We start from the raw sequence: 22,834 nt of genomic DNA on the forward strand, positions 1-22,834 counted from the left end.
GCAGGACTTGCCCCTACCCCCAGGGTCTTCTGGCTGGTTCTGGTTCTTGGAGCCACAGTCCACCCTCGTGTCAGAGAAGCCCCGGCACCTGTATCTCCAGAAGCTCCCCTGGGTGCTCTTTTCTCCCAGGGTGACAGGAGGTGTCCCGGGAGAAGGGGTCTCTGGGCTTTTCTCTCTTGGCTGCCAGGAGCAGCTGAAGCCTAGGGCACGGACGACGCCGGCAGACACTCCCGTGCCCTGCTCCAGTCGCTGGCTGCAGGCGACGCGGGAGGGAAAGGCGGGGAGGTGCGGGGAGGGCCGGGCGATTCAGCCCACCCCCAGCTTGTTGGCCCGTTGGCACGCGAGACCAGCACAGTCTGGTGCCCCAGAAAATCCCTGGCCAGCCGGGCTTTGCGCGCGGCCCCTCCAACCCTCGTGCGTTTCCTTTTGACCTCTGGAGGTTTGAACCCCTTCTTGGCTGGGTCGAGCCGGCCCTCCTGGGAGAGATCGATCTCTCGTCCCCAGGATCCCCTACTGGCGGGCACCTCCGCCTGGCCAGAGCAGGTGCGGGGCTGGAGCCGGGAAGGGTTGGAGTGGGGGAAAGGATTTGGAGTGGGTGACTCAGGAGTCCGGGAGGAGGGGCTAAGAATTCAAGAAGCCTGTGTTAGAGCAGCTCGGCGCTCCGGCACAGCAGAGAGCGCTGGGAGCCGGAGGGGAGCGCAGCGGTGAGTCAGGCTGCCCCGAGCCCAGCCCGAGAGGGGCGCAGCGCGGGCACGGGCGCGGGCCGGCGTGGCTGGGCTCCTGGGGAGAGTATGCATGGATCCCGGTCTGGCGAGATCTCCGGGCACTCCCCGAGGCTTCCGCGGGCTGAAGTGCGGCCATGAGAGGAGCGTCCCCAGTGGGTGCGGGAGCGCGGGAGCCTCGGCGGGCGGGAGAGTCGTGGGGAGCAGCGCTCTCTCAGGTCGTGGAGTTCCCGATGTCCCGATGGCCCGAAGTCTGGGAGGCAACCCTGGCGCCTGCAGTCGCCGCGCGGCGGTACCGGGGACTAGCTAGACGGGGACAGCGCGCAAGTGAGGGAGAGCGAAAGAGCGTGGCGAGAGGGATGCGCGGGCTGCGAGCGCGCTGGGGCCGCAGGAGTGGTGGTCTGCGCCGCGGAGGGCTAGTGCACGGCGCGCGGGGGCTGGGGTGTGCGCCGAGTCCCGAGCGAGCGCTGCGCTGTCCCCAGGTAAGGGGACGAGCGGGGCAGGGGGCTCTGGACCTGGTGCAGGGAATGGAGCAAGGGTCTCTGGGCTCCTCCGCGAGTCGTTGGAGGGCTGGGAGTCTCGAGTGAGGGCCCCAGGGGTTGATAGGGGAAGGCTGCTCGCCAAGGGACCTCCATGGAAGGTCCTGCTACGTGGGTCTCACGCCTCACCTCCAGCTGTCTGCCGCCAGGTGTGGGAGAAGCTGTCTTGGAGGGGTGGGGCGGGCAGCGCCTTGGGTCCAAGCGACAAAGACCCAGGGGAGGGAGAGGACTTGGGGTCAAGGAGCGGCATCTTTGAGCCATCGGAAACAAGCAGCTTCATTCTGATTACAACTCTCCTTTCCCTTTCCAAAAAAAAAAAAAAAACCAACAAAAAACAAAAAACCTCTGAGATTCTCATGGAAGGTGTATTCTGCTTGAACTTTCTCTTCTCTCGTGACTTGAGAGATTAAAAAAGAGCCTGCTTGCTAGGCTGGTTTTTCCAAGTTGTTCCAGGTTGGAAGTTGTAACAGTTTGTAGGATAATTTATGGGTCTTTCATGCATTAAAGTGTATTACTGCAAAGCCTTTGGGTGCTATGGGTATTAAGGAAAACTCAGTGCACGTTCCCAGCTGGAAACCAAAATAGGGCTCTCCTGGGTATCTCTGCCCCCTCTGTTTTCCGAGGCCAGTGGAAGTCCTGGAGAAAAGACACTTGATTAATTGTCTTGGCTCCATCCTCTGGGCGCACCCATTGCCAGCCAGCCCCCTCCTCCCCCCACACGTGCACGGCCAGCTGCATTCTTAAATTCAGAAATGGAGGTGGAGGGCCCACCAGTATCTCCTCTCCAGGGTCTTCAAACTCTTGAAGTTGTCAGTTAAGTCTGCTGGAGGGGACTATTTCTCCCTCTCAGAGCATACAGAAAGGCAGCAGCCACCGGGCCCTGCCAGCTCTTCTTGTGCAGTGTTTACAATTTCCTATCGAATGTCTGAAACTTGCCCCTTCTGAAGAGCTACTGAAGAATGACTACATTAGACGTGGAAGGGTCTCTTCTGTGGAAGAAGTTGTACGTCAGTCCGGGCAACCCGAATGTCAATCCACTATGGGCTATGTTCCCAGAGGTTCAGAGGCAACTGAGGACTGGGGGAGCGGGCTGAGTGAGAGTGGTCTGGGGGCTGAGACTGGCCCTGCTGGTGTTGACTCACAGAGGAAATGAACTCTCCTCAAACTTGGGTCGTTGAAGGGGTTTGGGGTTAACATCACCTGCTGTCAACTCCTCCCCCATATGCTTTTCCCAGTGTTCGTGTGCAGGTGGGAAAAAGGGCAGTCTTGAGGCAAAAATGTTAGGAGGCACCAGGACTGGGAAACCAAGGTCTCTGGGCCCCAGGGACACATGTTTTGACACAACTGTAGGAGGACCTCAGAGGATTTTACAGCCAGCTGCTGGTGCCACGCCATCCCTGGACAGCCCTCTTACCCCAAAGCAGCCCAGACCCACTAGAGAGCTGGAAAATTGGGTCTACTCAGGGCAGCCTGGTGACTCTTTCCATACCCTTAACGTTTGTCAAGGAGTGAGGTTCCCACCTTCTCCTATCACCCACCACACGTCTCCCCCACCCAGAGGGCCAGAGGGAGCAAGGGATGAGGCCTCACACTCTCCTCTTCCATGGAGAAATCTACGCAGTGGCCAGGAAGGGGGCCCCAGCTGCCGACATCAGCAGGGAGGGTAGGGCATGGCAGGGCAAGGCTGGAGCCCGAGGGAAGTTTCTCATCATTACTGAGATTCAACTGATGAGAAAATCGCACAACTTTACTTTTAAATGAGTGCTGAACACTCCTGCTGCACATTCGTGGAGTGCCTTATTTCAGTGGCAACTGCCTTGGAGCCACAGGAAAACTCCTCTCTGCTCTCAGCAGGCAGTGGAAAGCTTGCCTAGGACTCATATATAGTCTCTATATCTCTGAGCAAATAACCCATGTCCCCAGAAGGCTTCTCTTTCTTTGACTGGCACCTCTGATCTTGCAAACCATCAGCTAAACTGACAGCTCCCAGGCTCAGCCGGTCCTGAGAAATCAACTCTGTGATAGACCAGTTTCACAGAACAGCATATGGTGGCCTCTAGTAAGTAAATGGAGATGAAAGACCCTTCCCCAACCCTTTACTAGGGATCTTGCTTCCTGGCAGTGGGGAGACCGTTAACATCCTAACTCCAAATAGCAGTAAAATCGGGCTGGCCCTGAGGCAGAAATGCAGCTGGAGAAGCTCAGGCTTTGAGGTCATTGACCTTTTGGTTGGTTGTGCACAGGGATGGAACTGTCACCGTTTAAGCTCAGATGATAGACCTTGAGCCACAAAATTTGGCCAAGATGAGAATAATGAAAACATACAATAAAAAAGCGTCGTAGATTTTTTTCATTACTCTTCTATGGGTTACTTTCCATGTTTTGGAGGAGTTTCTATAGGTTATTGGCCTCAATAGGAATCACATTGAAATGATCTCTTGATATTTTTCTCCTGTATTTTGGGGAAACTTCCTGTGGTAGTTTCCTGAATTATAAGACAGGAGGGAAAGTAGCTTTGTGACCTTGAGCAAGTCACTAAACTTCCCAGCCTTCACTCTCCCAATCTATAGGACAAGGGTAGTGGGTTAACAGTGTTTGTCAATGGGGCTATTGGCATTTGGGGATGATTCTTGGTTGAGGATGACCTATTTATGTGATGCAGGAAGTTTGGTATCCCTACCTCACCTACTAAAATGACAGAAATGGTGGCAACCCCAAATCCCCTCCCCCCATATATGGCTAAATGCTTATTAAAAGGATAATACTGCTCCCGGTTGAGAAGTCCCTTGGCAATTACCAGTAAGGGCTTTTCTTTCAGGCCCTATGTTCGGGTCATCTATTATTTAATCATTGAATTGGGGCTTCAGAGGTCCAGCCCTGGGCTTCATCCTCCAGGAGCCAGCATATCAGGCTTCCCGGAGGAAGCCACTGGCAGGGCTGTGGTCCCGCTGGGCACCATCCTTTGCTTTTGTCAGTGGACTGTGACTACAAATGACCCACATGAAAAGAAAACCAGAAAGAGTGGGGAGAGTGGGGAGAAGGGATGGGTGGTATTAGAGCATGGCAGCTTCTTTCTCTGCCATATGCTATTAAAAACACAGGCAGACTGCCTGCCCCGGGTGTCCACAGCACTGGGAGGAAATCCTTCTCTCCTTTACTAAATGGATCACACTCTGGCACCAGGAGGTCCCTGCTCTGAATGAGAGAACAAGGAAGCAGAACCCTCCCCGGTACTGACAGCACGTCATACAACATGGGCACATGTTGATATCAAATTAATACAACAGTGCCCAAGCTGTGAGAATAAATGAGAATCAATAATGTGACGTTTGATTGAAAAAGGAAGCTAGCAATGCTACGCTGGAGGGATGGTGCTTGTAGCCCTGGGTTTATTCTCACGTATCCTTTCCTCTGCCCCAAGGTCTCCCTGGAGGACAAAAAAATAAGACCATGTGGTTATTCATAGTGCAAACGGCTAAAACGAACAATGACTTTGGAGGGTATAATTGCTTGCTACTCACCCCCAAGCAGTAGAAGAGAGAAAACTACCAAAGCAGTAGAACTGGCAGAGTTTGAATTTGATTCCTAATGAGGCCCCCAAAAGTGGTCGCTGGAGACTTAAGGAGATTCCCAAATGAGGTTGAGACTGGTCTGATGATGCAATCCGGCAAGTGGGACTAGCGACAATGCCTTTTGAATGGCCAGGTTTGGCCAGCCTCTTTCACACACGGAACATCTTTTTATTAGTGGTAGTATTAGTCAGTCAGACAGTCAGGGTTTCCCTGAAAATTCCCCACTGGGGTAAGCAGACAGAGATGTTTTGGCATTGCCCGTGGGGACCTCTGCAGGTGGAGAGCTCTGAGAGTGGAACGATCTAGCTCCGAAGTCAGTGGGCATGAACGGCCCAAACTTCCCACAGAAGCTATTCTACATCGAGGGCAGTTACAATCCACTCCTACTGGAATCGTCTCCCAATAGCCACAAAGTATTTGTTGTTTGGTACAGATGGGCTGATTTTCCCATTTCCTTTGGCTGTTCCTTCGGTAGCCAGGGTTGGTGGAGTATATCATCTGCCTGCACGTGGCACGCTGTTCCCGAGTGAGCCCAGGGAAGGCCGTTTGCTGGAAGCCATGAGAGCTCAGCCCGGGTTGGGGGAGGGAGGTCCTGTCTCTGCCCCCCATCCCTGTGGATCTGATGTGTGGCTAAAGTGACTTGCGTTTCTCACTTGTCCAGTCTGGAGAAGTGCCGTCCCATGTCTGGACCTGACCAGGCCCGGCTTGGAGGTGAATCACCTCATCCTTTGTCAGTAACCATACGTTGAACTCCCACATTGTATGAGAGACACCAAGAGAGGCAGGCTCCCTTTGGTTTGTGGTTTCGAAGGAAGGAGCAGTCATGCTGGGCTCTAACAGCCTGCAGGCAGCTGGACTAGGTGAGCAGGGAGGAAGGAGATGAGCACCAGGAGACCAGAGATACAGGAGGGCATCTCTTGTACCCAATGTTCCTCTTCTGTGAAACAGAGAGAACAGTAGGACCTGCTCTGTTGGGCCGTTGTGCACGTCAAGTGAGATGATACTGATGGGACACCAGCAGAGGCCTGGCACACAGCTGAGCAGGCACTCAACAAACACGCATTCCCTTCCCTCGTGTTCTCCTTCCGGGGTACTGATCTGAGGGAGTCCGCCTTTTATGCTTTTCACTTCAGATCGGACAACATCATCTTTGCATTTTTTATGCCTCTGTATGTGTAAAGCTTTGCTGCACTAGGAGAAGAAATCTTTCTGGAAGCACTGAAGCTTCTCTAGGAATTTACCCACCTATATGTTGATCTTCTGTAATGAACATTCTCATCGTGATAGAATTTGAACCAAACATTTCACCTTCCGAACTACCTTGGCCTCATAATATCTGAGTAAAAGGAAACGCATGGATATTCTCCTGCAATTTTCTTTCAGAGGCAAACTTCTCCTCAGACTTGTATCTCAGAGATGTTATGTAATGCTCTCTAAATAAGGCATTTCTTGCGAATGGCCATTTGTACTGGCAGCTTTAGGAGTGTTTCAGTTCCTTACCCCGCATAACAAACTCCTCCTCCAACAACTTGTTTCCTTAGGATTTTATGTATCTTACTTATCAAGTTTACAAGAGAAGGAAGAGGAGGAGGTGAATTTCTCTATGGCAGCCAGGCGGGCATTTGCACTCTCCCACCCCAAGGGTCAGTGGCTGGGCAGCTGTTGATGAATAGCGTACAACCTGTGGTTAAAGGGAGAACAGTCCTCCCTCCCCGGGGAGGCAGGCTCACTGGACATCAGGCCACTGGACTGATTTTCCTTCTCTCAATTAGCATCTTGATTAATATGTTAACCAGGGGCCTGGGCACTGTGGAGAATCATAATAAATATAAATCATGATCCTGCCCAAGGAGCTGGCTCTAGAGTGAAGAGAGGCTCATCAGATAAAGTAAATGAGGTAAGGCCATGAGCCGATGGGGACTGCAGTAAACTAGCGAGGTTATGCCCATCAGAAGGGGACAGGCCGTCTGTTGCTTTGCGGGTTTGTAGGTCTAATGTGGCCAGATCTTCCAACTTCTCCAAAAGAGTCAAAACTTTGAGTTTGAATGTATAGTGTCTTCACTTTTCAAAACACCTGTGCAGACCAAACAAAATCTGTCTGCAGCTTCTTTTGTCTTGTCATCTAGATGAACACACTTGGAGCAATTGAGACCAGTATCAAAACGGAAACTAGTTGAAGAAGTGCGAGCTGTGTGGCTCTCAGAGAGGCCTGAATGGCGTGGTGCTTTCTCGAGAGGCTTCCTGAGGGAGGGGATGTCCTGCAGGCGGGTAGGATCATATGAAAGCAGCCCTGGCACAAAATAGAACTAGCTTCAGAGGCAAGCTTTGCCTCTCGTTGGCTCTATAACCACATTACTTAATCCCTCTAAGCTTCAGTTTCCTCATCTGTAAAAGGGACTCAAAATGCTGATCTCGGGGGACGGTTGCGAGGGTGACAGGAGGGAGGGCTGGAAAACCCTTACTTAGACCAGAGTCTGGAACACTGGCAGTGCCCAGCGAGCCTGAGTCCTGTCTTAATGCTGGGTGGGTGGGGTTTAGCCAGTCCAGAGGGCATTAAAGGGCCAGAGGCACGAAGAAAGGCCCCTCACTGAGCTTTGTGAATAGCTGCTTTTTGAGGACTTGAGCCTCAACTGCTTTTCCTGTCCCAAAAGAAGGACAGAAGGTGTAGGCTATTTTTCTCCCCTCCTGACCTCTTCCTGCTTCTCCCCACTGCCTGAGACCATGTGCCCGCTTGCTCTGTCAGAATGCCACCCTTTAAAAACCTGACCTGGGCCAACAGCAGAAAAATACAACTCGACTCCATAAGAAGGAAAAGTACTCCGGGAGGCTGTATAGACACGCACGGCAAATATTCAAGGAATTCTTAGGAATAAAAAAAAAAATTCATAAATCTGGGTTTTTGCATGAGGCCATCACAGGAACATGTTTTCTCAATTAGCATACACATTGCTTGGAGTGAAGTCACTGAGTCCGCGGCTCCTCAGGCTGACTTGTGCTGAAGCCACCTGATCTGGACCTCACTTTCCATGATCTAAATCTGATTCAGCCAAACCTGTCCCTGCCCCTAGCTGCCGAAACAACAAAATCACCCCCAAATCCTAAACCAGGGTGGAGACGTACACACCACACTGCAAAGCAGTCTAATTTCAGATCCTGGGTGTACTCACCAAGAACTGAGAAAGACAACACTATTCTCGATGGTGAAGTGATGGGGTCTCAGCAGCCCCTTGCATTGTTCTTTTCCTTGGGCATTTATTGTTAGATGGTGACTGCACTGCCCCGTCAGAGCAGATGTGTCCTTTAGGTTCTGAAGGCAGAGAAAATAGTTTCTTTTGCGAAAGCATGCATCAACTGCTTAAAATATTACTAGTCTGTGCCTGAGATCAGCGATTATGTTTTCTGGATGGTTTCCTGGACTGACTCTTTTCCAAGTGAACGGCTTTGTCAGAGATTTGTAATTTCTGAAATATTTGATTAATGATGTCCCCTCATCAGAGGGATGGTCCAGGGCGCATAATTAGCAGCCTGCCTCCAAAGCAAAGATGCTGCCCAGCATCCAACAAGATCAAGCAGGAAGTTGAAAAACATTTCAAGTGTTACTCTGCCATAGAGTAAAGGAAAGGAAAATGGTTTTCAAACTACTGACCCATTAGGGGGATGTGAAATCAAGTAGTACAACAGTCTCTCTCTCTCTTTTTTTTTTTTTTTAAAGAAAGAAGTAGAGTAAATTTTTAAAAATCAATATGCGTTGCATGGAGAAAGGGAAGGTATTCATGAAACTTTTATTTTAGTTGTATATACATTTACACAATATGTGTGCATACCGGATCATGATGGAAAATGTATTTGTTCACTGTGAGTCATGGTTAAAAACGTTTAAAAGCTACTGGCACAGACAACAGCGTTGTACAGAAAAGGGCATCGCTCTGGAGCCAGGCAAACTTGGGGTTAAATCCCAGCTCTGTGATTCCTAGTTGTGTGATCTTGGGTAACTTAAGTACTCTAAGGATCAGTGTCCTCATCTGTAAGGTCAGCCTAATTGCTTCCTCATAGGGCTGTTGTGTAGGTTAAGTGACAAAGATGTATAAAGTGCCTGGTACTGTGCCTGCCACCAAGGAGGCCTCAGGAAGCAAGAGCCAATGGCATCATCTGTCTTCTCCTTCCCCCACCCCACCCCCCTCCTCCTCTTCCTTCTTTATCTTCTTCTTTGAGACTAATCAACCTCATCAGAACCATGACTTCCCTAGATGTTTCTATCCCTGAGGTTGGCTGTTTCTCTGGCCAACCCAGCGAAGAAACAACAGCAGTCATATCTCATCTTTGTCCCTACCTTTCTCTAACATCTTTCTCCTATTTCACGCTTGCATAGCCATCTTTCTGTGATTCTGTTCCCCAGACATGATCATGACAGTAATTGTCCAAGGGGCCCAAGACATCCCCCTCCCCGTCACTAAGAACCATCAGAGAGGTATCCCAGCCTTCCCTGGCCTTGTGACCGGGATGAATGCTTTGGTCCTAATGTGGTGGTATAGTGACTCTGTATGGAGCTTCTGTTCCCACAAATCACATCCTTCCTTCTCAGTATATTTTTGTAAGGGCAACAGGGCTAAGATACCATTAAAATGTTGACATTGTCAAATTCTTAAGAAGTTCCTGCCCAGAGCAGAGAGCCTAACATTTTCTCGAGAGCGAGGCTCCAGGCGGCCCCAATGTGGAGGGTTTCAGTTTCTCTCCTGGTATAAACAGCCTAAAGGCTCCTGGTGTGGGCCCTGGAGCTGACAGCTTCAGGTAAACCAAACCCTAATCCTGACTCCGGTCCACAACCTGGCCCCAGTGTGTCATTGACCCCAGACCACCCCTTTCCAGCTGGAAGTGTGGAAGAGTGACCCACACCAGGGGCCACAAAGATGACATGCCCCAGTTTTCCTGAGAGCCTGGCTAACACAGCCCCTGAAGACAGATCAGGGATGACAAAGTGCTGCCTCTTTGTTCAGACGGAAGCTTCACCTTTCTCCCTCCTCTGTTTCCCGTGCTCGCCCGGGGCTCATTCCAACTCTTTTCTTGTAAAATGCCCTCCCCCTGGGCCCCATTTTCACCACTCAGATTCAAAGAGGATTATTAGTGACATCTCCTCAAATGCTGAATTCCTATCCAGACCAAAGGTTTAACGCTCCTTTCCAGGCGGTTAAGACATCTCTCTTTGAGGGTGCAGGGCAGGGGGCCTACGGGGAGAAGGCAGACGTGGATCTGGTGTAATTTTCATCTCTGTAAGAGTCTCCGTGCTTTTCCACCACTCATCCCACTATTCCCTGTAAAACTAATGTCACCAGGCCAGTTGCACATTTTAAATAACATTTATAGCAGAAGAGAGACATCTGTGACATCATACCCAGCCCCTTTCTCCTTAAGCAGGTGGGTTATACTGAGCCAAGCACCAGGAGCTTGACTGAACCATAAGCAAAGCAGCTAAGAGGCTGTTTAAATCCATCACTGTTGCACCTGGGTTTTTTGTTTTGTTTTGTTTTGTTTTTAAGAAAAAGTGGATGCTGACTTAACATTTTCTGTGCCCAAAAGGGGGCGAAAAAAGCATATTTCCACCCTTTCTGAAACTTGCAATGACAAATGGAATCAACGGTCCCAGAACATGACACACCACCAAGAATATTTCTTATGCATGAAACGAATTACCTTTCTTTTCATCTGGGTTCAAGGGTATTGTGTCCTCTCACGGGTAAAGTGTGAACACTTAGAAATGTTTTCATTTTCTTTTTTAGGAGGTCAGACACCAAAGCCTGACTCCAGATTTCATGTCCATGTGTCAGCATCTCTGTATCTTGGAAATGAAAGAAAATATTTAGGGAGTGGGGCTTTTAAGTACTGTTTTGATTTTTTCTAAAAAAGAGTGGGACATGTCAGAAAGTAGAAGGCTTAATAAAGCAACAAATATGTTTCAAAGATTACTTTTACAGCACCTTTATGATTAAGGGGAAAAAAAGGAATTTTAAGTTGGCACAGTGCACAGAATGTCCTCCTTCTAACCATTTCCACTTCTTAAATGATTATGGACCTATTGCAGAATTCTGACGGGCAATACTTGTGCTTGGGAAAATTTCACACACCTCTCTGAAGCTTATTTCTTTTATGGATTGGGAAAGTTGTTATGTAAGAAAGAAAAATGGTTAAGTCAGATATAGGTTATTTATTTCAACTCAGTAATACTGAGAGCTAGGAGACTGGGGATTTATTTCTGGCTCAGCTTCTTCCTAGCTGTGTAACTTGGGCAAATCACAGAACCCCTCTGAGACTCTGTTTCTTTTTTTTTCGTTTTTTTAATTTAATTTTTATTTTTTATCACAGCAAGTTTGATTACAACGTTTTGCTTGTTCTAGGTGTGCAAGATGTCGTTCATTTACACATATACATTTATCGATTCTTCTTCGGATCCTTTTCCCATGTAGGTTATGACAGAATGTTGAGTAGTCTTCTCTTGGTATTCCGTAGGTCTTTGGTGATTATATACTTTACCTGTGTTTGTATATCTCTGTTAATCCCAGTAACCTAATGTATCCAATCCTCACACATTTCCATTGGTGAAACATATGTTTGTTTAATGAAACTGTGATTGCCTTTCTCTGTGGAAATATCTTCACTGGTATCAATTTTTAGGTAACACCTATAAGTGATATCATAGGATATGTGTCTTTCACTTTCTGACCTACTACAAGTTGCGTCATCAACTCTAGACTCATGTACGGTGCTCCAAATGGCATTGTGTCATTTTTTCCCTTGGCTAATATTCCATCTGTACATGTACCAGTTCTTCTTTGTCCACTCATCTGTTGAGGGAATTATTGGTTGCTTCCATGTCTTGGCTATTGTAATACGGCTGCAATGCAGCTTTGCCTGGCTGTGTCTTTCCAATTCTGTCTTCTCGGGTTATAGGCCCAGGAGTGGGTCTGCGGGATCATATGGTAGCAAAATGTTGACCATGTAAAGGCACCTCCATTCTGCTCTCATTAGTGGCTCTTACCAGGTCACGTCCCACTTAAAAGTGGAGTGTATGCACTTCTCCACAAACCCTTCAGCATCTATTGCTTGTAGTTTTTTGCTGAAGTTTATTCTGACTGGTGTGAGCTGGTACCTGTTTGTGGTTGGATTTGCATGCGTCTCATAATCCCTTGAAATTGAGCTTTCAGGCATGTCCTTTTTTCTTCTTAAAACTGTGAGTACAGCTTACCTCTTCATATTGTTTTCTTGAAATATATGCCACATTTTGAAATATTTTGACCATTACCTCCCTCAAGACATGTTGAGGGCAGGTTTCATTTACAGCCCAACAGTACTTGTGCATATGAAGTGACCCTTAGCACAGGTTTTCAAGCTGCTGTTGCAGGTAAACGGGCAGAGGGCAGCAGCATTTCTGCTTTTCCCACTCTGGTAACTAGGTGAGCCTCTGTTTCTTAATCAGTAAAATGAGAAAAATAATATTGCCCCTGCATTACCAGATGGGGCTGCTGCCTTGAATATGGTTGCCAGCTGGGAAGATACCTTGACTGTAGGCATAAGAGGTAAGATGTGAGAGCCCTGGACAAGGACCATGAGACTCCCGGCGCCAGTGCTGGCTCTGCCCTTAGTTGGGTGAGGGACCTTGACAGTCACGTACCTTGCATGAGCCCTCCCAGCTCCCACCTGCCCCTCTCAAATGCAGCAGCAGATGTGAGAGCACGTCATGTAAGCCTGGGCAGAAGCAAGCTGTTCCTGCCATGGTGGGGACGGAGGCCTGTGCCAGGCATTGAGTGGGGCCTGCAAGACTGAGGCCAAGGGTACCATGGAAAAGGTGTGAACGTGGAATCAGACTCTCCAGGGCTCCAGGCCCAGGAGTGGGGTTGAAAAACACGTGTGATCAAGGGCGAATTGCTGCAGCTCTCTGACTTCCAGTTTCCTCAGCTGTGATAGGGAACTAGTAGCACTTACTTCTTAGTGCAAAGATTAAACAGGGTGACCCCTGCCAAGTCCCTGGGTTGTCCAAAACCCAGTTTTATAGTGGTCCTTCATGTTGATCACAAATGAGCGCCCAAGGGGCTCCCCGCTTAGGCAGTGACCTGGCTGAGGACAGTCCAAGGCGGATGAGGTTGCCAGGCCAGGATGTCTCGGGGATGTGAAGCTCTCCTAATGTCCCCTCTCTCTCACTGGCCCTCTTCTCTGTCTCCTTTGCTGGCTTTTCCTTCTTCTGACCTCTAAATATTGGAGTGCCTGGAGCTCAGTCCAGGGTCCTTTCTTTCCCCCAGGCATTAAAGATGAGCTACAACTTCTGGATGTCTATTTCCAATCTGGACTCTCCCCTGGGCTCCAGGCTCTTCTGTTCTACTGTCATGGCCACTTGGAGATCTAATGGACATCTCAAGTTGAGAATTTTAGACCCCTGAAACTACTTTTCTCCGAGTCTTAGTTTAGTCTTCCCCATTTTAGAAAATGACATCATTACTCCCAGGTGCTCAGACCCCAAATCTAGAAATCATCCTTGACTGGACCTTCCTCATCACCTTTTATATTCAATCCACCAGCAAGTCTCGCTGGTTTCCAAATAAGTTCTGAACCCAGTCCCTTCTCAGCATCCCACTACTGCCTCTTAGTCCCAACCACTGTCACCCCTCAGCCAGACGACACGGGGACCTCCTCCTGGATTCCCTGCCTCCACTCTCGTTTCCCACAGCCTTTTAACCCAACAGCAGTCACAGTGCCCTTTTAAAGATGTAAATCATGTCATATTATTTCTTAGCTCTCAACCCTCCAATTACACAGAGAATAAAATTCATACCCTTGCCATGGCCTCATTTCAATGGTTCTTAACCCAGTGGACATTTGGCAACATTATACATTTTTGATTGTCACCCGTGGAGGGGGCGGGGGGTTGGGTGATACCGGCATCTAGTTGGTGGAGTCCGGGATGCAGCTAACATCCTGCAGTGCACAGGACAGCCCTCAACAACAAAGAATTATCTGGCTCAAAATATCAGCAGGGTGAGGCGGAGAATGCCTTTATGTGATCTGGACCCTGACCCTCCTTCCTGTGTCCTGTATCACTCCTCCAATCGCCTGCTATGTGGCAGCCTCTCTGACATTCTTGCTATATCTTCAACATATCACTCTTGCTACTGTCTTAGGCCTTTGTACTTGCTGTTTCCTCTGGTGGGGACACTTCTACCCACAGGTCTTCTTCACATGGTTAGCTTTTGCTCATCACTTAGGTCTGCTCAGATGTCACCTCTTGAACACCGTAATTTAATGTCTATCTCCACTTGACCAAACCCTGCCATGGTAGGTTCTGTTCCCTTACCCTACTTTCTTTATTTCACAGTACTTAGTTCTATTACTTGTTTTCTTGTTTATTATCCTTCTCCTCCACAGGAATGTAAGAATGGGAACAGGGACTTTGTGTTCATCAAGGGCTGCATCACATATAGAAGCTCAAGAAGTATTTGTTGAATGAATAAATGGTTGGTAAATATGGCACAGACAGGGATTACTACAGAAGGTTAGGAAAGGAGACCATCAGTGGAATCCATCAGCATGTAGGGGAAGGCTTCCTGGAGGAGGTGTGACAGGGGCTGCTTTGCAAGTTTGTGCAGCCCTCACCCCTTCAGCTAAGGTGGCCCCAAATGGAGCAGGGCTGTGTCCTCCTCTGACGCCTGAATGTACCTGGGGGCACCTCTTGCAGATTAGAGCCAGCTGTGGACTTTAACATGCAATAGGGTGGAGAGCAGAGCTGGAGGGCTCAGGGGTCTAAGATGTGTGATTGAAGAGAGGAGCCAGGAAAGAGAGGCGAGTGGGTGAAAAGCAGGAGCAGGAAGGAGAAATCTAGGCTCCAGTTGGTTCAGATCAGGAGCAGAGCTCAGTATGGAGGGAGGGAGGGGTCTGGGATGGAGGAGAAGCCATCTCCAGGGAAAATCTCTGGGTAGCTCATCCTGAAGGGCTGATAGTAGCTCCTGGAGAAGGAACTGGGGGTTCTTCTAAGTTTTCCAGGAGCCAAGTGAGACAACTGTGAGTTGGACTTGGACCATTAGAAAGGCCAGCAAAGGGTAAAATCAGACCTTTCATGTAGCCAGGCAGAGACTGTGTCCTGAATAGACATACTGACCCACATCTAGTTGGTATTACATGAGATAATTATGAAAATGTGGTTCCAGGATAGTCTTGATTTCAAACACTCTGAGCCATTGCCAAACATTGGTCCTGTGCTTCAGTTTAAAAAACCAATTCCCATAATGCCACATGTGACGATGTGTAGTCCGTGTGCAGCACATGCCAGCTGATGAGTGGGTGCCCCCCCTGCCCCAGGTCAGCCCCCCCGTGCCACCTCACAATGGGATGTAAATGTCCAGTTCTTGAGGAGGGTTGGGTTCACATCATGGATTATTTTTCCAAGGTCTCAGGATTCCAGAGTTTGTAGATCATGGAGCCCCCCATGGGAGGGGAATGCCTCGTCCCAGGTACATAGCTCCACTCATCCCAACATCTCCTCCAAGTGACACGTATGGTCAGGGTCTGTGCCCTCACGGCCACCTCAGAACACTTACTCACAACTCTGGTTCATTTTGCTGCCTGGATACTTCTGAGGATATGACTATAGAGGATTAGCTGACCAACACCCTATTTTATTAGTCTGTTAATGTAGGTTTAGAGTAATACACCTCAGATGTAGACAGCTTACTCCAAGCTACCAAAAATATCATCATGAACATTTACAAGGTCTAAAGAATGATATAATGGTGGTGAAATTCAGATGCGTTACATTACCCCCATGTCTAATTTAGCCCTGACTCAGTCCATAGAAATATGGATTTCCCCACAGGTTTAGTCTCATAGCTGCCTGGGCCCCCTGTGCCTCGTAGAGCTAAGGTGATGAGTCTGTCTGTCACCCATCCTCGAAAGCCATAAAACACCCCTGAGCTAACCATCTCTTTGCTGCTTCCTCAGAGAGCCGCTGACACTCACTTTGACTTTTTGGTCACAAAACCTGTCTGCCACTTGTCACTGGATCCCCCTTCCATCATTAGGTCTCCTTGGTATACAGAGATTTGATGCTCTCAAACTTCTACTCCATCAAAGGCTGATCTTTGACCCTTCGTTCATACTAAGAAATACATGGCTGACAAAGGCTCAGACAGATGCTTATCCCAGGGGCAAATGCTCTCAGCAGCCATCAAATTCCGTCGGTCAGAAGGCAGTGAACCACTCAGAGGCAACAGAGCAAGCAAAGGGCTGGCCCTGGGCCTTCCTTCCTACTGACTGTGTGACTTTACATATATCATAAAAACTCCCTTTGATTCTCAGTCTTCTGAACTGTAAAATTGGAATAATAATAATAATAATACCTCCTTTATAAAGCAGTGGTTAAATGAGAGCATATATGTAACAGCACCGTACTTGGCACATAAAAAGCTGTAACGGCAGCTATTTGCTATTCGTTATTAAAATCTTGGAAAGTAAAATTTCAGACATCAGTCAATGACTCATGGAAATATTTTGGAGCTTAAGGTCTTTGTGAAGTGAGAGGGAAAGGGAATGGAGTTTAAAACACTGGGAGGAAATCCCTAGCAGAAGAAGGCAGAAGTTCAACGTCACAGTGTCCCTGTGATTACCGTTCAATTGTGGGGTTAGCCTCAGTTAAGCCATCTGTCAAATGGCAGTAATAATAAGGTTGCTATGATGACTAAATATAATAATGCCTATGGATGGTTAACATAGCACCACACACGTAAGCCTTGAAAAGTTCAGGGTTCTTGTTGTCGTGGTTGTTATCACAACCTGTCTTCCCCATGCCAGGTCCTCTTGCAACTCTTTACTCAGGTCAAGCTTCCATGTAGAAAGTGCAACCTAGCTTCCTAAGCACTATTCCAGGATTTAGGCTGGAACACCTCTCCCCCACCCGCAAGGGCCTGTCCCTGTCGCAGAGCATTTACAGCCAGCTAAGAATTACTCCCACAGATTTCTGGGATCCACTCCTTGCTGCCTCCATGTGGCTTTGTCATGTGGAAAGGCAATATCATGTTATGCACAGACAGGGGACAGCTCCTTTCCTTTCTTACAAGGGGTTTGCTGGTGGTCTCACCTCGCTCTCACCTCTCATTCCTGGGATGGTCACAAAAGCAAGGGAACCATGGCCCTTGAAATGAATTTATGCAGCGACAGGTAAAAGGAAAAGGGGCCCAGACCTTAGCTTTTGCCATTGGTCTTGCCAGAAAGTGCTGGACTGGGACAGAAAAGCAATCCCGGAGAGAAGGGTCCTCTAGCTTCCTTGGACTCAAGGAGAAGTAAATTGTAGGTTGCCTGATTTGTGATCAAAGCTACCAAAATTTATAAAATGTTCTGAGGATGTTTCTGCCCATGTGTTCCTAAGTAAACCTATAAAAATGGAGGAATATTTTGGTTCCAACAAAACTGGTGATTAGGACTAACTCCTACTGCCAAGGTGAGGTCTGTCTTAAAGCTAACTATTCAGCAGGTGCCACTGGCTTCTCACTGCACTGTTCTGGGCTTTAGCAGGATATAAGGACGTTTAAGAAAGACTTGGACCTGCCCACAAGGGACTTAGGAACTGACTGGCAGTTCTTACTTCATTTTAATTCCAATGAAGCCTTTAGCCTTTTGGGAAAAAGAATCACTAGGATGAGTCTAATACCACAGGGCTGGCTGTCAGATGGATTCTTCTATGACCCGGTGGCCTTGGACATGAAAAGGAAATGAAAACATTTCATTATGAGATTTTCTTCCCCCCTTCCACATGTTTCTGCTGTCTGCCCCATCTACCCTCCACACCACACATACACATGCACATACACACACACACACACACACACGCACATGCACTTATAACCACACGCACATATACACACATACATACACCCACACACCCCACATGAAAAAGTGAAGACATTGCTGAAGCAGCTGCAAACATTCAAAAATTGCATTACCTTCCTGACTCAAATATCTATAGAATCTTAGCATTGAAAGAATCATGCGAAATCATTCAGTCTTTATACAGAGATATAGATACAAATTTTGAAAAAGAAGGAAAAAAAGCCAAACAGGTAGCAGGTGAAGTGTTTTGTCTAAAATCAGGGTTATCAACCAAGCCCAGCTCAGGTCTCAGGTCATTTCTTTTTTTTCACTCTTTCATCAGCTATTTCACAAGCACCAATTTTGTGCCAGGAGCCATGCCAGGCACCCTTGATACAAGGTGGACAAAAACTGTACAAAGTTCTTCCCTCACAGGGCTTACAGACTAGTTGGGAAGACAGTGGCAAGAATCACACAAAGGAATGGGCGGTTTCCACTCTGAGAAGTGCTCCATGTGAGAGATCCACATGCCATTGGAGGGGGGGTCCTAGGGGGTCAGGGATGGTTCCTGGAGGAAGGCATGATTCATTTGAGAGCGGAAAGGTAGGCAGGAGAAGGAGAGATGCTCCCCAGATAAAGGGTAGTTACCCTTCCTCACCCAGGAAGATATTTCCGACACTGGTATGCTGAGGTGGGCTCCACCACGAGCTTCTCTTCCCAACTCCACACTCAGTGAGGTCACACTGGTAGCTTGAAATTAGCCACGGTGGAAGTATTTACGCCCCAGAAAGCAGCAGATGCTACAAATCAAGGTCCCTCCCACTTTGGAGAACCATCTTTACCAACACACCATGGGCTCCTACTACGTTCCACCTGCTTCCTGCTGTGGACAGCACAGGCCCTGCCCTTTAAGCCAAATGCCTGTCCCCTTCCTGCAGAGACTCTTCCAGGAGCCTATTCCCAGAAAGGCACTGTCAACAAGTGACTGGGGACTTAAGGCTGTTTATGTCACACCCTGGGCCATCTGGCTTCTAAGAAAGAGCCCGTTCTTGTGGTCCTCGTCACCCTCTTGCCATCTAAAGATATTTATCAACCACCTCTATGAGACACTTGGTCAGGCAGATCTCCAGTCAGGCTTTGACCCCTCAGAAATTCGTGGCCTGGCTGAGGCTGCTAGGCTGACATTGTTCTTCCTTAATATAACTCGGGCTGCTCGGGGCACAAGAACCAGGGGCTGAAAGCCCAGCCGAGGGCACGAGATTAGGAGATGGCACCACTACTGTTTTTCCCAGTCTGTTTCTAGGCACAGGAAACACCAGGTGAGCACAGGTCAGAGTTCACAATATATATGATTTGGTCAAGTTTTAAAAACAACTGATTCTACTCTCCTTGCACCCTCACTGTCCTCCCAGTTTTCTAAAGGGATCTGCCAAAAGAAAGAGTGAGTTTTGAGTTCTTACAAAGACTGACAGGAAGCAAAGCAGGTGGACATCGCAGAGGTGGTGCTTTACAGTGGAAGTACCTTTGTTTCCAGGGCGTGTGTGCACCTGTGTGTGTGTGTGTGTGTTTCTGTGTGTGTGCATGGTGTCTGCTGTGCACACAGAATACAGGCTCTGGATGATGGTGCAGGTGCAGATGAGGCAGTCAGCAGGGCTGTGAGATGGAGAATCTTGGAGGAAAAGACCAGCCATGGGGTCTGGTTGGGTAAAGAAGCTGGACACTCTAGATGATTCCCTCTGCTCATCTCCCAGCTCCCAGATGGGAACCCATGATGCTCACACTTGGCTCACCCTGGAGAAGGCAGCCTGTGCTATGGAAACTCAACCATTTGCTAGCTTAACCTCTAATCAGATTTAAAGGCTGGGTGACATCAGCCAGCAAGTCTCCCAGCCAGGATTTTCAGTTAGAGCCAGGCATGAGTATGCAGGGAATAATTTAGGGGGTCCTGTGAAGCCACCCAACGTTATCTGCCCATAGCGCACTCTGGGCACCACCCCTTAGGTGGACTGTGAGTCTCCAGATGGCTTCCCTTAAAAGCAAAACCCAAAGTGATCAGGGCAGCATTACTAACACCTACTCTTGAATTAGATTCTCAGATTATCAAACTGCACACGCAGGGTGGCAGTGGATGCACTCAGGGACAGAGGCTGCCCAAAGGGGATGTGGAGAGGGAGACCAGCAGGTGGGCCGCCAGGGTGGTAGGACATGGTGATGCCGCAGCAGTTGCTGTTTGTAGGTGCTCTGTATTTAGAGCACAGAGGAGATGAGGAAAGAGAGAGGGTGGCTGGAGGTCACAGAAGATGTGCCAAAGGAGGTTGGCACAGGTGAGCTGCCCACCGTAATGTAGACGAGAGGTGGGTGGATGTGAAGACAGCCCCCGGCTGCTGTGCAGAGAAGCTACATCCCCTCCCTGTTCCTCTGCTGACACTGCCTTGGAGTCCAAGGGTACCTACTGACCCTTCTGGCAATGCGCCGTAATTCCAGGGTCCTGGCCCAGATCCCGTGAGTCAGTGAGGCAGTCCAGAGGGCAGCCCTGTCCAGCCATCCGTAGAGGGACTGTGGGTGGTCCCCATTCTCCACGGCAGTTGTGCAGGTTGTGTCCTGTATCGGGTATCCGGCCGAGTGGGTGAGTGGGAGCCCTGCTGATGGAAGGGCACCTTCCACTAATTCACACAAAGGCTCCGCAGGATCTGGCTGCAGCCTGCCCCTGGGAAGGCCCCCTGGGTCCTCAAAGAGAGGCCACGAGAGAGGATGGGAAGCCCAGAGAAGGGGAAAGTTGTGTACCATGGGGCCAGGGGAGGGGCAGCCTTTGTGGGAGGGAAAGGTGAAGACTGATGCTGCCCGCTTACCGTCTCCTAGAGCAGCACCGGGTTATCTGTTTACTCCACTGAAAGCCACACGGTCTGAAGATCAAGGGATGTTTTCTTTATTAACATTGAAATAACTAACGAGTCTATGTTATCATGTGCATTGTCTAAATATTGTTAAATAAAACATCTTATTGCCAATAATTACCCAAACATTTCAGCGACACGGGACTCCTGCCAGCGGCAGGGATGGGATTCCAGTTCAACAGTGAGAGCCAAGCGTTTACTTTGCTGCACACAGTCATTTGACTGGGGTCTCCTGACTGCGGCTCTGCTCAATGGAAGCTCTTTATCAGCCCCAGGTGAAGAGAGCTCGGATGAAGTGCAAATTATTCTCTGTGGTCAGATCCCAAAGTATGTGGGTGACAAATACAGTGGCATTGTTTCCTTGAGTGAGTCTTGTTTTCCATATGTGGGAGGAATTCCAGACTTGAGAAGTCTGCATCCAGACTTCATAGATTTTTTTGTTTCTAATTGAGACAACACGACTCACGATAAAGAACAATACCAGCCTGGCTTCTAAGCTCCGAAAGGCTCTGGGTCAAAAATTGACCTCCACAGGGATTGGACAGGCTCCAACAGCAACTACTCTCTTTGGTTGTCAAGCCGGACCACAGGCTCCATAAGAGCAACTTTCTGTTGGCTTGTGGAGTGTGGAGACAGAGCAGATGTGTCTGCCTGCTAATGCACTGTGGGATGGAGTTGCTCTCTGGGCTTATTGAAATCAGATGCCCAGCCCTCAGAGCTGCCCTGCAAACACATGGTGGCTCCACGCAAGCGCCATCACATTGGAAAATTACAAGAGCCATGACTCCACCTCCTCACCCCTGTGCAAGACTCCATTTTTACCAACTGGGCAAGAGAAAGGCCCTCCCTCCTCCATTACGCACTCTGAGGGGCCAGGCCCATGTCAAAATAAAGTACTTCTAGATAGCTAAAGTGGTATGAAAATTTGAGTGCCAAAGACAATGTTGCAGGATGTGACCAAAATGTTAACATTGGTTATCTCTGAGTAGTGGGATTGGAATAAAAAGCATGATGGCATATCGCGAATTGTGCATACTTGTTCGAGAAAATTACACTCAATCCCCAAATAATATTCCCCTTGTTACAAACAAATCCTGAGGTTATGGGGAAATATTTTCTCTTAATATGCAATGTCATTTGAGAAAAATACATCTTAAAATGCTAGTTAGTTAATAAACTATTTCAGTTGCTCTAAGATTTAATAGTTTAATCAAAATTGTATTGACTCTCTTTGAGATTTTCTAGGTTAAAATTATGTAATCTGAGTAAAACATTGTTAGAGTGAGTTTGTTTGTTGGTTGTTTGATTTTCGAGATTTACCTAAGCAAATATATATACTCTAGTTTCCTCCTCTGTACAAAAAACAAACAACTCTACTCATAGAGCTATTATGAGCATTAAGTGAGATAATCCATTTAAAGTATTTACCACAGTAGCTGGCACATGTAAGATATTTGATAAATTTTAGCTATCATTAACCATATATATATATATATATATATGTAATTTTCTTTTAAAGATGACATCAAGATTTGCAAAAAAAAAATAGGTAGGCAATGAGCAGATATCAACTGTTTTCTTTTTTGAATTTATCTGAGATACATGAGTGTGAATATCTAGGGCCCAACTCAAGTCTTCCAGCCTCCATCAGGTCTTAGATCTCGTCCCAGTTACTCCTATAAATAATGCATAATTTGGTGAGGCAGAAATTTAGGACTGAAAGGAGTCTTAGAGATAATTGGTCCAGACCATTTTACAGATGAGGAGACTGAGCCCAGATGTGTGATGACTTACCGGATGTTACTGAGTAACAAAGACCAGACCACCCTAGGTCCCTGACTGTTTCCTGTTTGTGCATCTCTTTTCACTCTGACAGATGGCTTCTTGGTTTCTCTAGTGGTTGATGTGTAAGGATACTGACTCCCCACTGGTGCCCTATACCACTCATAATATCACCCGGCACGTAGCATAGCCCTGGATGTATAGCAGGTATTTGATAAATGGTTTGCTTAATGCAACTCAACAGCAAGTTTGCAGCCTCTGATATGCCAGGTGTATGCTGGACAGTATAAAGGATAGGAAGCTAGATAAGAGAGAGTGACTGCTTTTGAGAAGCTTCCAGAGACTGACCAGGGAAGGCACAGAAGGGGACGAGGGGGAGGGGGGTCTCAGAGCAGGAAGACTTGTTTAATTTCATCTACAGAAAAATGAAGGTCAGAAATTGAATCACGTAATAAACCTCAATGAGTTAGTTCTCCAGGCTCCTT

The 22,834-nt window shown here is 48.1% G+C and overlaps 1 protein-coding gene across 1 annotated transcript in view; it reads left to right on the top strand.

The window, feature by feature from the left end:
• The first annotated feature begins 615 nt into the window (after nt 1–615).
• Nucleotides 616–22,834, top strand: part of NGF (nerve growth factor) — a 50,872-nt gene continuing 28,653 nt past the window's right edge. The window contains exon 1 of the mRNA XM_081225931.1: nt 616–704. The gene's annotated coding sequence lies outside the window, so the exon portion shown is untranslated. The remainder of the gene's footprint in view (nt 705–22,834) is intronic.

The sequence above is a fragment of the Mesoplodon bidens genome (genome assembly GCF_964165515.1).
Source record: "Mesoplodon bidens genome assembly, chromosome: 2".
Taxonomy (NCBI): domain Eukaryota; kingdom Metazoa; phylum Chordata; class Mammalia; order Artiodactyla; family Ziphiidae; genus Mesoplodon; species Mesoplodon bidens.